The sequence below is a fragment of the Nomascus leucogenys genome, chromosome 3 (genome assembly GCF_006542625.1).
Source record: "Nomascus leucogenys isolate Asia chromosome 3, Asia_NLE_v1, whole genome shotgun sequence".
Lineage (NCBI taxonomy): Eukaryota > Metazoa > Chordata > Mammalia > Primates > Hylobatidae > Nomascus > Nomascus leucogenys.
The window spans coordinates 119,071,297-119,083,199 of NC_044383.1; positions in this window are offsets into that span (position 1 = coordinate 119,071,297).

The following is an 11,903-nucleotide window of genomic DNA, read 5'->3' on the forward strand; positions in this document are numbered from 1 at the left end:
TCAAGAGCAGAGCTGCCCAAGGCCTTGGAAGCTCACCTCTTGCACCAGTGTGTCCTGGATGTGGGACACATATAGTCAAAGGAGATTACTTTGGAGCTTCAAGGTCTAATGTCTGCCCTGCTGAGTTTCAGACTTGTGTGGGCCCTGTGACTTCTTTCTTTTGGCCTGTTCTCCCTTTTGCAACAAGAATGTTTGTGTAATGCCTGTACCACCTTTGTATCTTGGAAGTAAATGACTTATTTTTTATTTTACAGGCTTATAGGTGGAAGAAACATGTCTTGAGTCTCAGATGAGGCTTGCGGCTTTGGACTTTGAGTTCATACTGGAACCAATTAAGACTTTGAGGAAGACTATTAGGAAGGAATGATTGTATTTTGCATTGCGAGAAGGACATGAGATTTGGGGGACCAGGGGCAGAATGATATACTTTGTATGTTTGTCTTCTCCAAATCTCATGTTGAAATGTGATCCTCAATGTTGAAAGTGCAGCCTGGCGGGAGGTGTTAGGATCATGGGGGCAGATCTCTCATGAATGGCTTGGTGCCTACCCCACAATAATGAGTGGCAATGAGTTTACATGAGGTCTGGTTGTTTAAAAAGAGTGTGGCATCTCTCCCCTCTCTCTCTCGTTCTCTTTCTCACCATTTGATAGGTCTGCACTCCCTTGGCCTTCTGCCATGATTGGAAGCTTCCTTAGGCCCTTACCAGAAGCAGATGCTAGCACCATACTTCCTGTACAGCCTGCAGAACTGTGAACCAAAATAAACCTCTTTTCTTTATAAATTATACAGTCTCAGGTATTCCTTTATAGGCAGGCAAATGGACTAACACAATGATCTTAAGATTTTTTGTGTGTAGTTAAGTTTAAGTTTACTATTGGAATTCATCCTTTGTACAGTAATTAGTAACTGCAGAATTCTGCTTGCTACTTTTTAGAACATGAAGTTATTATGGTAATAATTTACCTGAATACCATGATAGATAATAAATTGAGATCATAACAATCAAAATATTGACAATTATTGAATATCTTCTATATTTCAGATATTCTGTTAGGCAATTTATTTATATTAGAATCTAACTCTCACCATAACTCTAAGAAGTAGATATTATACCAAATTTGTATGTGCTTAAAGTAATTGTTACTGTTTTAACTAGGCCACTCAAATTACTTCAAGGGAAGAGTTTTCTAAAGAATAATCGGCTGGGGGCGGTGGCTCACGCCTGTAATCCCAGCACTTTGGGAGGCCGAGGCGGGCGGATCATGAGGTCAGGAGATTGAGACCATCCTGGCTAACACGGTGAGACCCCGTCTCTACTAAAAATACAAAAGTAGTCCCAGCTGCTTAGGAGGCTGAGGCAGGAGAATGGCGTGAACCCGGAAGGCGGAGCTTGCAGTGAGCCGAGATCGCGCCACTGCACTCCAGCCTGGGTGACAGAGCGAGACTCCATCTCAAAAAAAAAAAAAAAAAAAAGAAGAATCAAGCTGGGTGTGATGACTCACACCTGTAATCCTAGCACTTTGGGAAGCTGAGGCAGTAGGATTGCTTGAGGTCAGCAGCTGGAGGCTGTAGAGAGCTATGATCACACCACTGCACTCCAGCCTAGACTACGGAGAGAGATAAGCTCAGGTACAGCTAGTAACTAATTTTACTGAAATTTTCATAATGCCCAATTCTGGGCTGGGTGTTCTGCATACCTTTTATCACTTATTCCTCACACAGTCCTATGAGTCGTTATTATCCCCACATTTTAGACAAAGAAACTGAGGCTTAGACAAATTTAGTATCTCACCTAAAGTTACACAGTTAGTCAGTGTGAACATAAACCTTTCTAATTCTAGTGTCAAACTGCTTTGCTACTATGCTACACAGTCTCTCCAGTATATCATGGAATTTAGTACATGATAAAAGTAGCATTTTAAATCAGCCAGTGGAAAAACAATACGCTATTCGAGAAGTGATGCAGGGCTAACTCTATAAAATTGTGGGAAAATTAAACTGAATATTTAGTTCAATCATACGAAGATAAATTCCAGATGGGATCAAATATATAAACATAAAAAATGAATCCATAAATATCCTCAAAGAAAATTAGCATGGGTATTTTTATATTCTTGGGAGGGCTCCTCTCAGTATGACAAGAAGACCAGGAATCATAAAAGATTGATAATTTTGACTATGAAATATCTTAAACTTTTGAATGCAAAATATATTTTAAACCATTTAAAAGCCAACTAGCATACTAAGAAAATATTCACAACATATATGCTAAACAAAGTATTAATGATCTTAATATATACAGAACCCTTTAAATCAATAAGAAAATAACACTCTAGTAGCAAAGTGGGTAAAGTTTATGAACAATAACCTCACAAGAGGAGAAACACAAATAGTCAAAACCATTGTAATGATTCGAGGAAGGCAAATTTAAAAAGAGAGATAGCAATTTTCACCTCTCTGACTGGAAAAGATTAATGCTTTGTGTTAACAATGGTTTAGGAAAGTGAATGGCTCATAATGTAAATTGCTAATCATATCATTGAATCAACAATAAAAAAGAGTGGGCACCTTAATAATTCCACTTTGAAAATTTTAAATTACAAAAATAGACAAAAATAAATCTATAAGATATATATGTATATATAAAATACTCAAATAGATTTATTTCAGCATTATTTATTGTAGAGAAAAATTGGAAACAACATAAATGTCTATCATGAAGCCATTTCTGTTAGACATTATAGTATATGGATACAGTGGAATACTATGAACTATTAGAAATAATGCTGCAAAGCTGTATTTATGAGCATGGAAATATGTTCATGACATTTGAGTCAAAAATGCAAGCTACAAACCAGCTGTGAAAAATCATATGTGAATAACAAAATATATCTAAAGAAAAGCCCAGATGGCTAGTCAATAAAACAATCACAGCATTACAGTGGTTTTTATTTTTAAAAATTATTTATTGTATTTAAATTTTTTGTTTGTTTGTTTTTTGATGTCTTATGTTTACCATCGGAAGAGTAAGAAAGCTATTTTCCTTGTGGGAAACTGCTGGAAAGACATTCGTGCATGGGCTGGAACTAATGAAGTGGAAATGGAAAGGAGGCAATGCTGAGGCCAGTACTTTCCAGGCTTCCTTCAGGCTGTGCAGTCTCGGGCCATCTCTGCTCCTGCTGGGCAACCACTCTGTCGTCTTTTTTATGGCTCACATATTTTGCTCTAACATTACTTTGGCTTACACATGGCTTTGGCTGGTCGTGATCCACAGCATCCTGGTGCCATTTCAGAATTTATGTTAACTGGCTCATGGACTTAGCTGCTCTCTGGGAATTTCTTCTTACTTAAAATCACTGAGAAAAGAAATCTGAATGATCATAGCCATCATTTTTTCCCTTCAATCTAGGCCATGTCAAATGTTATTGGAAGGCATATGACTTAATTATCCTTGGCTCAGGTGTTCACTTCATACAATTACCTGAGGCAGATTAGAATATCATGATACCCAAGTCACCCAGGCCAGCTCTCAACCAGGGGCTAGGAGCAAGGCCAATGCCCTTACAATGGCTTCCTAGAAGGCAGGCAGGAAGAGATGATCAACTCTCCATACAGTTGGCAATTAAAACTATCATATAGTGACTATTGTATTTACTTCCTATGACTATTGATTTAATCATTTTAAAAGCTGGTAGTATGCACAGCAAAGGAAATAATTAAATGGACATACAATCTACTGAACAGGAGAAAATATTTGCGAACTACCCATCTGAGAAGAGATTATTAACCAGATTACATAAGGAGCTCAAATAACTCGACTGTAAAAAAAAAACAAAAAAACCCACAAATAGGCTGGGCGCAATGGCTCACACCTGTAATCTCAGCACTTTTGGAGGCCGATGGATCACTCGAGGTCAGGAGTTCAAGACCAGCCTGGCCAACATGGTGAAATCCTTTCTCTACTAAAAATACAAAAATTAGCCAGGCATGGTGGCAGGCGCCTGTAATCTCAGTTACTCAGGAGGCTGAGACAGGAGAATTGCTTGAACCCAGAAAGCGGAGGTTGCAGTGAGCCTAGATTACATCACTGCACTCCAGCCTGGGCAACAGAGCAAGACTCTGTCTCAACAAAATGAAACAAAAACTCTCACAAATAATCTGATTAGAAAACGGGCAAAAGATCTGAACAGACCTTTCTCTGAAGAAGACATACAAATGGCCAAAGGTATATGAAAAAAATGCTCAACATCGCTAATCATTAGAGAAATGCAAATCAAAACCACAATGGACTATCATCTTACCCTAGTCAAAATGGCTTGCATCAAAATGACAGGCAATAACAGATGTCGAAAAGGATGTGGAGAAAGGGGAACCCTCGTACACTCTTGGTGAGAATGTAAATTAATACAGCCACTATGGAGAACAGTATGGAGGTTCCTCAGAAAACTAAAAATAGAAGCATTGTATAATCTAGCAATTCCGCTACTGAGTATATATCCAAAAGAAGGGAAATCAATATATCAAAGAGATATCTGCACTCCCATGTTTATTGCAACACTATTCATAATTACCAAAATATGGAATCAACTTAAGTGCCCATCAACAAAAGAATGGATTCAGAAAATGTGGTACACATATACAATGAGATATTATCCAGCCATAGAGAAAAAGAACAGAATCCTGTCATTTGCAGCAACACTGATGGAACTGGACGCCATTATGTTAAAATAAGCCAGGCACAGAAAGACAAATATCACATGTTCTCACTCACATGTGGGAGCTAAAAAAGTAAAATTTATGAGGATAAAGAGTGAAATGGTGGTTACCAGAATCTGGGAAGGGTAGGAGACAGTGGGGCATGCAGGCAGCAAAAAGAATATAAATGATTTTATTACCACTGAACTGTACACTTAAAAATGGTAAAGTTGGGCTAGGCACGGTGGCTCATGCCTATAATCCCAGCACTTTGGGAGGCCAAGGTGGGCAGATCACTTGAGGTCAGGAGTTCGAAACCAGCCTGGCCAACGTAGTGAAACCTCATCTCTACTAAAAATACAAAAAAATAGCTGGGTGTGGTGGCACGTGCCTGTAATCCCAGCTACTCGGGAGGCTGAGCCAGAAGAATCGCTTGAGCCCAGGAGGCAGAGGTTGCAGTGAGCCGAGATCGTGCCACTGAACTCCAGCCCGGGCGACAGTGTGAGACTCTGTCTCAAAACAAAACAAAACAAAAAAACAAAAAAACAAAAAAAAATAAAGTAGTAAATTATACATGTATATTTTACCTCAATAAAAAAGAAAAACAGTAGTGGGGAAAAAATATGGAAAAACAACAGAATTTCCACTGTGTAACTGTAACATCAGAAATCTGGAAAGCAGTGGAAATAAGACCATATTAAATAGGGAAACCTATTTTTCTCAGCTTAGGAAAAGTTAGGCATTGAAATAACCAAATAACAATAGTAAATTTGACCTTCAGGTGCATAATAAATACCCACACCATTGGGCACTCAATGCTGTGCATTTTTAAAAGCCATTGAGAAACTCTTCACAGCATAGGCAATATGATACATTTTGGCTTCAAGAAATGTAATATGTAAATCTTTAGGAAACTAAACATCAAAGAAGATAGGAAAATAGCATTTAGAATTGTAATTTGAATAATGTAGTCTAAATCTTTTGAATAAAAATTTATAGCAATATTAATTTTTCCATGTTGTACCAATTTAAAAGTTTGAATTACTTATACATTCTAAATGGCAATGATCTGCATTGTCCAATTATTATGACTTACAATGTGGCTCCAAATATCTTATTACAAGTCATGAATCCTACTGATTCATAAACCAAGATAAGAAATTTAAGTAAAGATTTTGCCCCAATTTATAAATTTGATTATTTCCTTGAACAAAGCAAAATCAAATTTTGTATATTTATCCATGGTGCTAATTTGCATGGCCAATGTCAATAATGCTGTGAAAACTCCCTCAGCAAATAGAACAAATGTAGACACTCCCTTATTAGGCCAATATTTCAGATCAAATCTGAGAATTAGATTCCATGACATTACTCCTTTCCAATTACATTTATAAAAGGTTTTAATGCAAGTGAACATTATACTGTTTTGTCATTCTATTATTTCAAAACCATGATTAAAATTCCCAATGTGTCTTGGAGTATGCCAGCACTAGGGATAAAGATTAAAAGATATGACTCCTAATTTGAAGGGATTGAAGGTTTAGTAGAGGAGACAGACAAACAATAGATCATTACATTATGTGCTGTTCTAGAAAAGAGCTCAGAGTGTTACAGGAGGCCTGTTCCTTATTTCTCTTCTCAATCTACTTGGGAATCATCTATACACTAATATTCTTGTGAACATTCAAGTGTTTCAATATCCTGGTTTTGAGTGTCTTCTCCAGCTAGAGCTATAACACGTTTTTTTTGGAATTAATACATAATCTACACACAAGCCCTTAGGCATAATTTCTATTGATATGAAACACGACTTCAAATTCTTGCCAAACAATACTTCTGTAGTGTTTCTTGCTCGATGAGAACTGTTGTATTGAGTTCTGACAGCAATAAAGGTGTTTCATCAATCCATCTCATGAAATAGTGGTACCCATCTAATGCAACCAACCAAACACTTTATAAAGTTTAATATTCTCATTTCATTTCCAAACACTCACTAAATACATGGGATATTTTTTTAACACACACATTGTTGATTTTCTGTGTAGAATAAAAAGTATGTGCCTTATTCAAGTAATTGGGATTCAATCTCCTCCACTCATCTTGTTTAAAATTCCTTCTTTTCCCTACTTTCTAATATCAACTTACAAGTCATTTTGTAGTGCCTTGGGTCATCTTGTTTTGTAGATAAAAATCACTTAATACCAAAAGAAAAAAAAGGAAAAAAAAAGTGAATTGATATATGAGCTAAACATTTCCTTGATGGGCAATGAAAAAAACTAAGGAATTTGCTTGATGATCCATTTCATTTCCTAGTTATACAACTTAGAAAAAGATAACCTTCCAATCCATTGAGAAAGTGCTCTTCTAGCCTAATTGTGGGATTTAAATTTCAATTAAAATTGGACTTTTCTCCACACAGTCTGCAACCGAGAATGAGTCTGGAATCTGTCTTTTTAAGGTGGGACTATAAGCCAGCAAACTCACCCTGCAAGAGAAAAATGGGAGGAATGAAAATTCTCAATCTTCAGAAAATGTGTTGCTATGCTTTCAGACAAATATCACACAGAAAAGGTACATGATGTCTTCAAATATATAAAAATACAGTTTATGGCCACTTGTTTCAACCCAGATACTAGAAATCTATTTAGACCATGGAAAATAAATAGGTTTCTTTCAGAGAGCAAAATACTGAAAGAATGTGAATTATTGGAGAATTCAAAGCTCAATAGTAACTTCCATGTTGTGACTTGTGTAGTAGATAAAATGCTCCTGATTTGAATGCAGATTTTCTTTCTTCCTTCTCCTTCTCCTCCTCTCTTAAAACTCCTTTTGGTTTGATGAGAGAATGTGAGAATGAGTTCATGGTTTCAATTGTGCTCCGTGTCTGCCCTTATTTTGTTTTTAAGCCTGGGACAATACTCACTTACCCACCAGAAGGAAGGTTGGTGTCTGATTAAAATAGTCTCATTACTAAATCTTCTTTTTAAATGGAATTGTTATTTGCTGACTAGAGTTAGTTACCATCATCTTCAGAATGAATGAATTCTTAAGTATTCTGATTGGAAACCTAACAAGGTAGAATAAAAATATCTTTGACCTACATGTTCCTCTGAAACATTTTCAACTGCATTGACAGGAAGTGTAATAGCAAATTGAATCAGTAAAGAAGTTTTCTTACAGGGAGTTTTAAAATGTTTACTAGGGCCCAGCGCAGTGGCTCACTCCTGTAATCCCAGCACTTTGGGAGATCGAAGTGGGCGGATCGCTTGAGACCAGGAGCTTGAGAACAGCCTGGACAACATGGTGAAACCCCGTCTCTACTAAAAAAATACAAAAATTAGCCAGGCGTGGCAGTGTGCCCCTGTAATCCCAGCTACTCAGGAGGCTGAGGCAGGATAATCGCTTGAACCGAGGAAGCAGAAGTTGCAGTGAGCTGAGATCGCGGCACTGCACTCCAGTCTGGGAGACAGAGCAAGACTCTGTCACAAACAAACAAACAAACAAACAAACAAACAAACAAAAAAGTGTTACCTAAAGCCCTTGGGAGGGGAGGGTCCTGGGTCCGTGGTCCTCAGATCCGTTGCTCACTCTTGCTCTGCTGTGCTGTGCTCTGCTCCTGACCTTGCTCCTGACACTTTTGCAAGCAACATTTCCCGGGTGCAGATATCAGCTGGCTTCCAGCTGGGCTCGACCAGTGGGTGGCTATGATGAGATAGCTGAGGGCAGGCCAGAAAAGCCAGGGTGTTTCTCAGGACAGCTCTCTGCCTCCGGTGGCATCTTCAACAATGACTGCATATCCTCCATGGCTCTATCTCCTATCGGACTTGCCTGCTATTATTCCAGCTTCTCCTGAACAGTTTTGTGGCCTGGCTTCTACAATAGCATCTTCTTTGTCTATTGAATCAATGACATCCTTTTTGTCACTAATCTCTGGATTTCCTCACTGTCCTCAGCATGGTTTCTCAGGTTCTTTATCATCTGTGGAAACAGTTCCCTGCATTAAAAATCACTCGAATTAATTTCTTTTTTTCCTGGTTAGAACTTCATTGATGTAGCTTTTGTTTGTAACTCTTTGTTGAACAAATATCCCAGGGTTGCATATTTCAGGGAAAAAAAGGCTAGGTTATACCAACAATATTGGCCGAATATTGCAAATACTCAAATCAATTCAAAAATAATAAGTTTTTTCCTTCCTAATACTAAACAGTTTAATAGATTTCTTTTCTTGAATAACTGAGTAATTTTTTGATTTGTGTTGGTGTAATTTTATACCACAGTTGCTGTCTCCCCCATAGTTACCAAGGCAAGTCTACTCAAATCACAGAATTTGGAATGAATGCCTGCTTAGCTGTCTATAGCTTCCTGGGGACTTTCTGGCCTCGATCATACCACTGGACATATTGCATATACAAATGGATCATGTTGGCTGTTCAAAAAATCTGTGAGTTTATTAAGAAAAGGAGGGAGAGGAGAGGAGATGAGAGAGGAGGAGAAGAAAGAAAGAGAAAAGAAAAAACGCACCTTGAAACACATGGGTATTGTGAAGCCTGGCTCCATTTGGAACTTCTAATTTGGGCAAGTCATTCTGCCACTTTGAAACTCGCCTTAACAAGATGGAATTTGCATAAGTTCAGATAACTCAAAATTCAGTTTAAACACTAAGGACTATTTGTTATCTCAAATAACAAAAGGTCCCACATGGAGCTGCTCCAAGTTGTCCAAGTTTGGTAATGCAGAGCTCAGTGGCATCACTAAAGTCCAGGTTCTTACAGTTTATTCTTTGCCCTCCTGAACTCTCCTGCAGTTACAGAGTTCAAGGCAGCACATGCAGCTGAGACAAAATTGAGCAGATGAGGCCATACCTTCTTTGAGTCTCTTTTTTATGAATGTAAGACCTTTTCCTAGGACTACTACAGGTGACTTTTGCAGTTGGAAAGAATCGCTCTGAAATTTGGACATATTTTAGAAGTAATTTTAATTGTTATTTTCGATGACCAACCATAGGAAATAAAAATGGTATAAAAGTTTCCTACCAAAATCAGAATTCTCAGAAAGCATACCAAGGAAAACACACCTTTCTATTTTTAAACGTGGGTTCATACATAGAGAATGGTTTGAAATTTTTTCCCCTGTGGGAAATGTAAATAATTACTAAAGTTTGATGAGCACTTACTATATGCCAGGCACTGGGGCAAGCACTTTAATTGCTCCTTACAACTACTTAATGAGATGGGTACTATTAATATCATACCATTGTTCAGATGAGAAATTTGAGGTACTGGGAGGTTAAATAATTTTGCCGCTATCCCTCAGCTGTTAAATTTGGCAGCAAGTGAGGATTTTTAACTCAAGGGGTTTAACAGCAGAATCCTTGCCTCCAAAGCCACAGGGAGACCAATACACTTTTTATCCAGAATTCACCCAAACAAAACTATCAGGACATTATGGATTTTGCAGTAGTTCTTTGCAGCTGCTTTGAAACATCATGATTATTAGGGGCTTTCTTGAAAAATCCATTTGCTTCTAGTATGTACAAAAGTGAGCACAGTCATCCCTTAGTATACTCAGGAGATTGATTCCAGGATTCTCTGTGTATACCTAAATCCTTGAAAACTCAAAGTCTGCAGTCTGCCCTGCCAAAATATAATATATATATAGGAAATGTCAGCTTTTGGTGTATGCAGGTTTTGCACCCCCTGAAACTATATTTTTCCCTCCGTGTTTAGTTGAAAAAAATTAACCTATAGCTAGACCTATACAGTCCAAACTCATGTTGTTCAAGGGTCAACTGTGTATATATTTTCAAAATTCCCTAATTTAGTATCCACTCACATCGTTCTTAGTTCAGTGTTTCTCAAATGTTAATGTGCCCAGCAATACCTGAGGATTCTGTCACATGCAGATTCTGATTCAGGAGGTGTGAGGAGGGAGCTAACAAGCTCCACGGAGATGCCCATGCTGCTGGTCTGAGGATTACAATCAGAATAGAAGAGCATTAAATGACATTTTATATGGTGGTGGTGGTGATCTTGCTATGTGCTAGAATCCGCTTCTACTGGATTGTGAGAGCCAATTGCCTAATATTCAGGAGTCTTGGGAGTTTGTTGTTAAGCACAGTCAATTAACAATTAATTTATATAACCTGGCAATGAAGCAAACTGTATTAAAAACAAAGGCAATAAATGCTCAACCTCATTATTTACTAATTACTCTACTACATTTCTCAATTACTGACTCTTGATGCCATTACATAGTGTCCTACTGCACGGTTCTTCCCAACTCGCATTAAGTGATGTCATATTGAAAGCCTGAAATTGATCATGGTGGGAATATTTACACCATGAAAATGGGAAAATGCTACACATCACAACTTTTGTCCCCCCGCCACCCCCACCCCGTAGAGAGCCTGTTGTTAAAACATGTACTATCACACTCCTCTGGTGAACCTATGTTGCATTTATATCTTAGGTTACTAATTTTTTTTTTTTAAGCTGGTTGTTATTCCAAAACACAGAACTAGTTTCATGGAGCTATCTTTGTCTGATTTTATAGACTGGGTGAGAGTGTGAGGGAAGGTCTTCAAGTCTCAGTTTGTGAGTTAGCTGAGCTGTAGCTCCTGGGCGAACATATCAGTGCTCTTGTTCTGGGGAGGAATACCCTTGGGGTTCATTTGTACCTGTCTTTCAGGCTAGTTACTCAAAAGAGAGAAGAGAGTACAGCCTGTGTATGCTCACACATAAGTTGCTATATATATGAAATGTCAACTTGCTCTATTGTTTGGACTTGACCATCCCCTCGTTACAGTCATTTGTTCTGCGTGGTCTGGGCACAGTTTCATATTTTGCTTTTGGCAGCTGAGAGCTATTATTGGGCCCCACAACATCTGTTTCAACAACAGAGGGTCCCTGGTCAGAAAAACTAATTAAAAAAGGAACCCAAAACAAAAAGTCATAACTTATGTTGTACAGTATATATAGAGTAAACATGGTTACCAGCAAAAGAAAGAAAACCCTTTCATATGGTTGGACTTATTTACAAAAGTACGACAAGTGATGAAAGACTTGAGCCGTATTTTGGGTTTGAGGCTGCAGGAGAGGATGCTAACCAGCCAGCTTCCCTGATGTGGGATGCCTTGCAAGGGCTGTGCTAATTGGCAAGATCATTCTCCAGTATGATCAACTGTATGAATAACAAAATATAATGGGT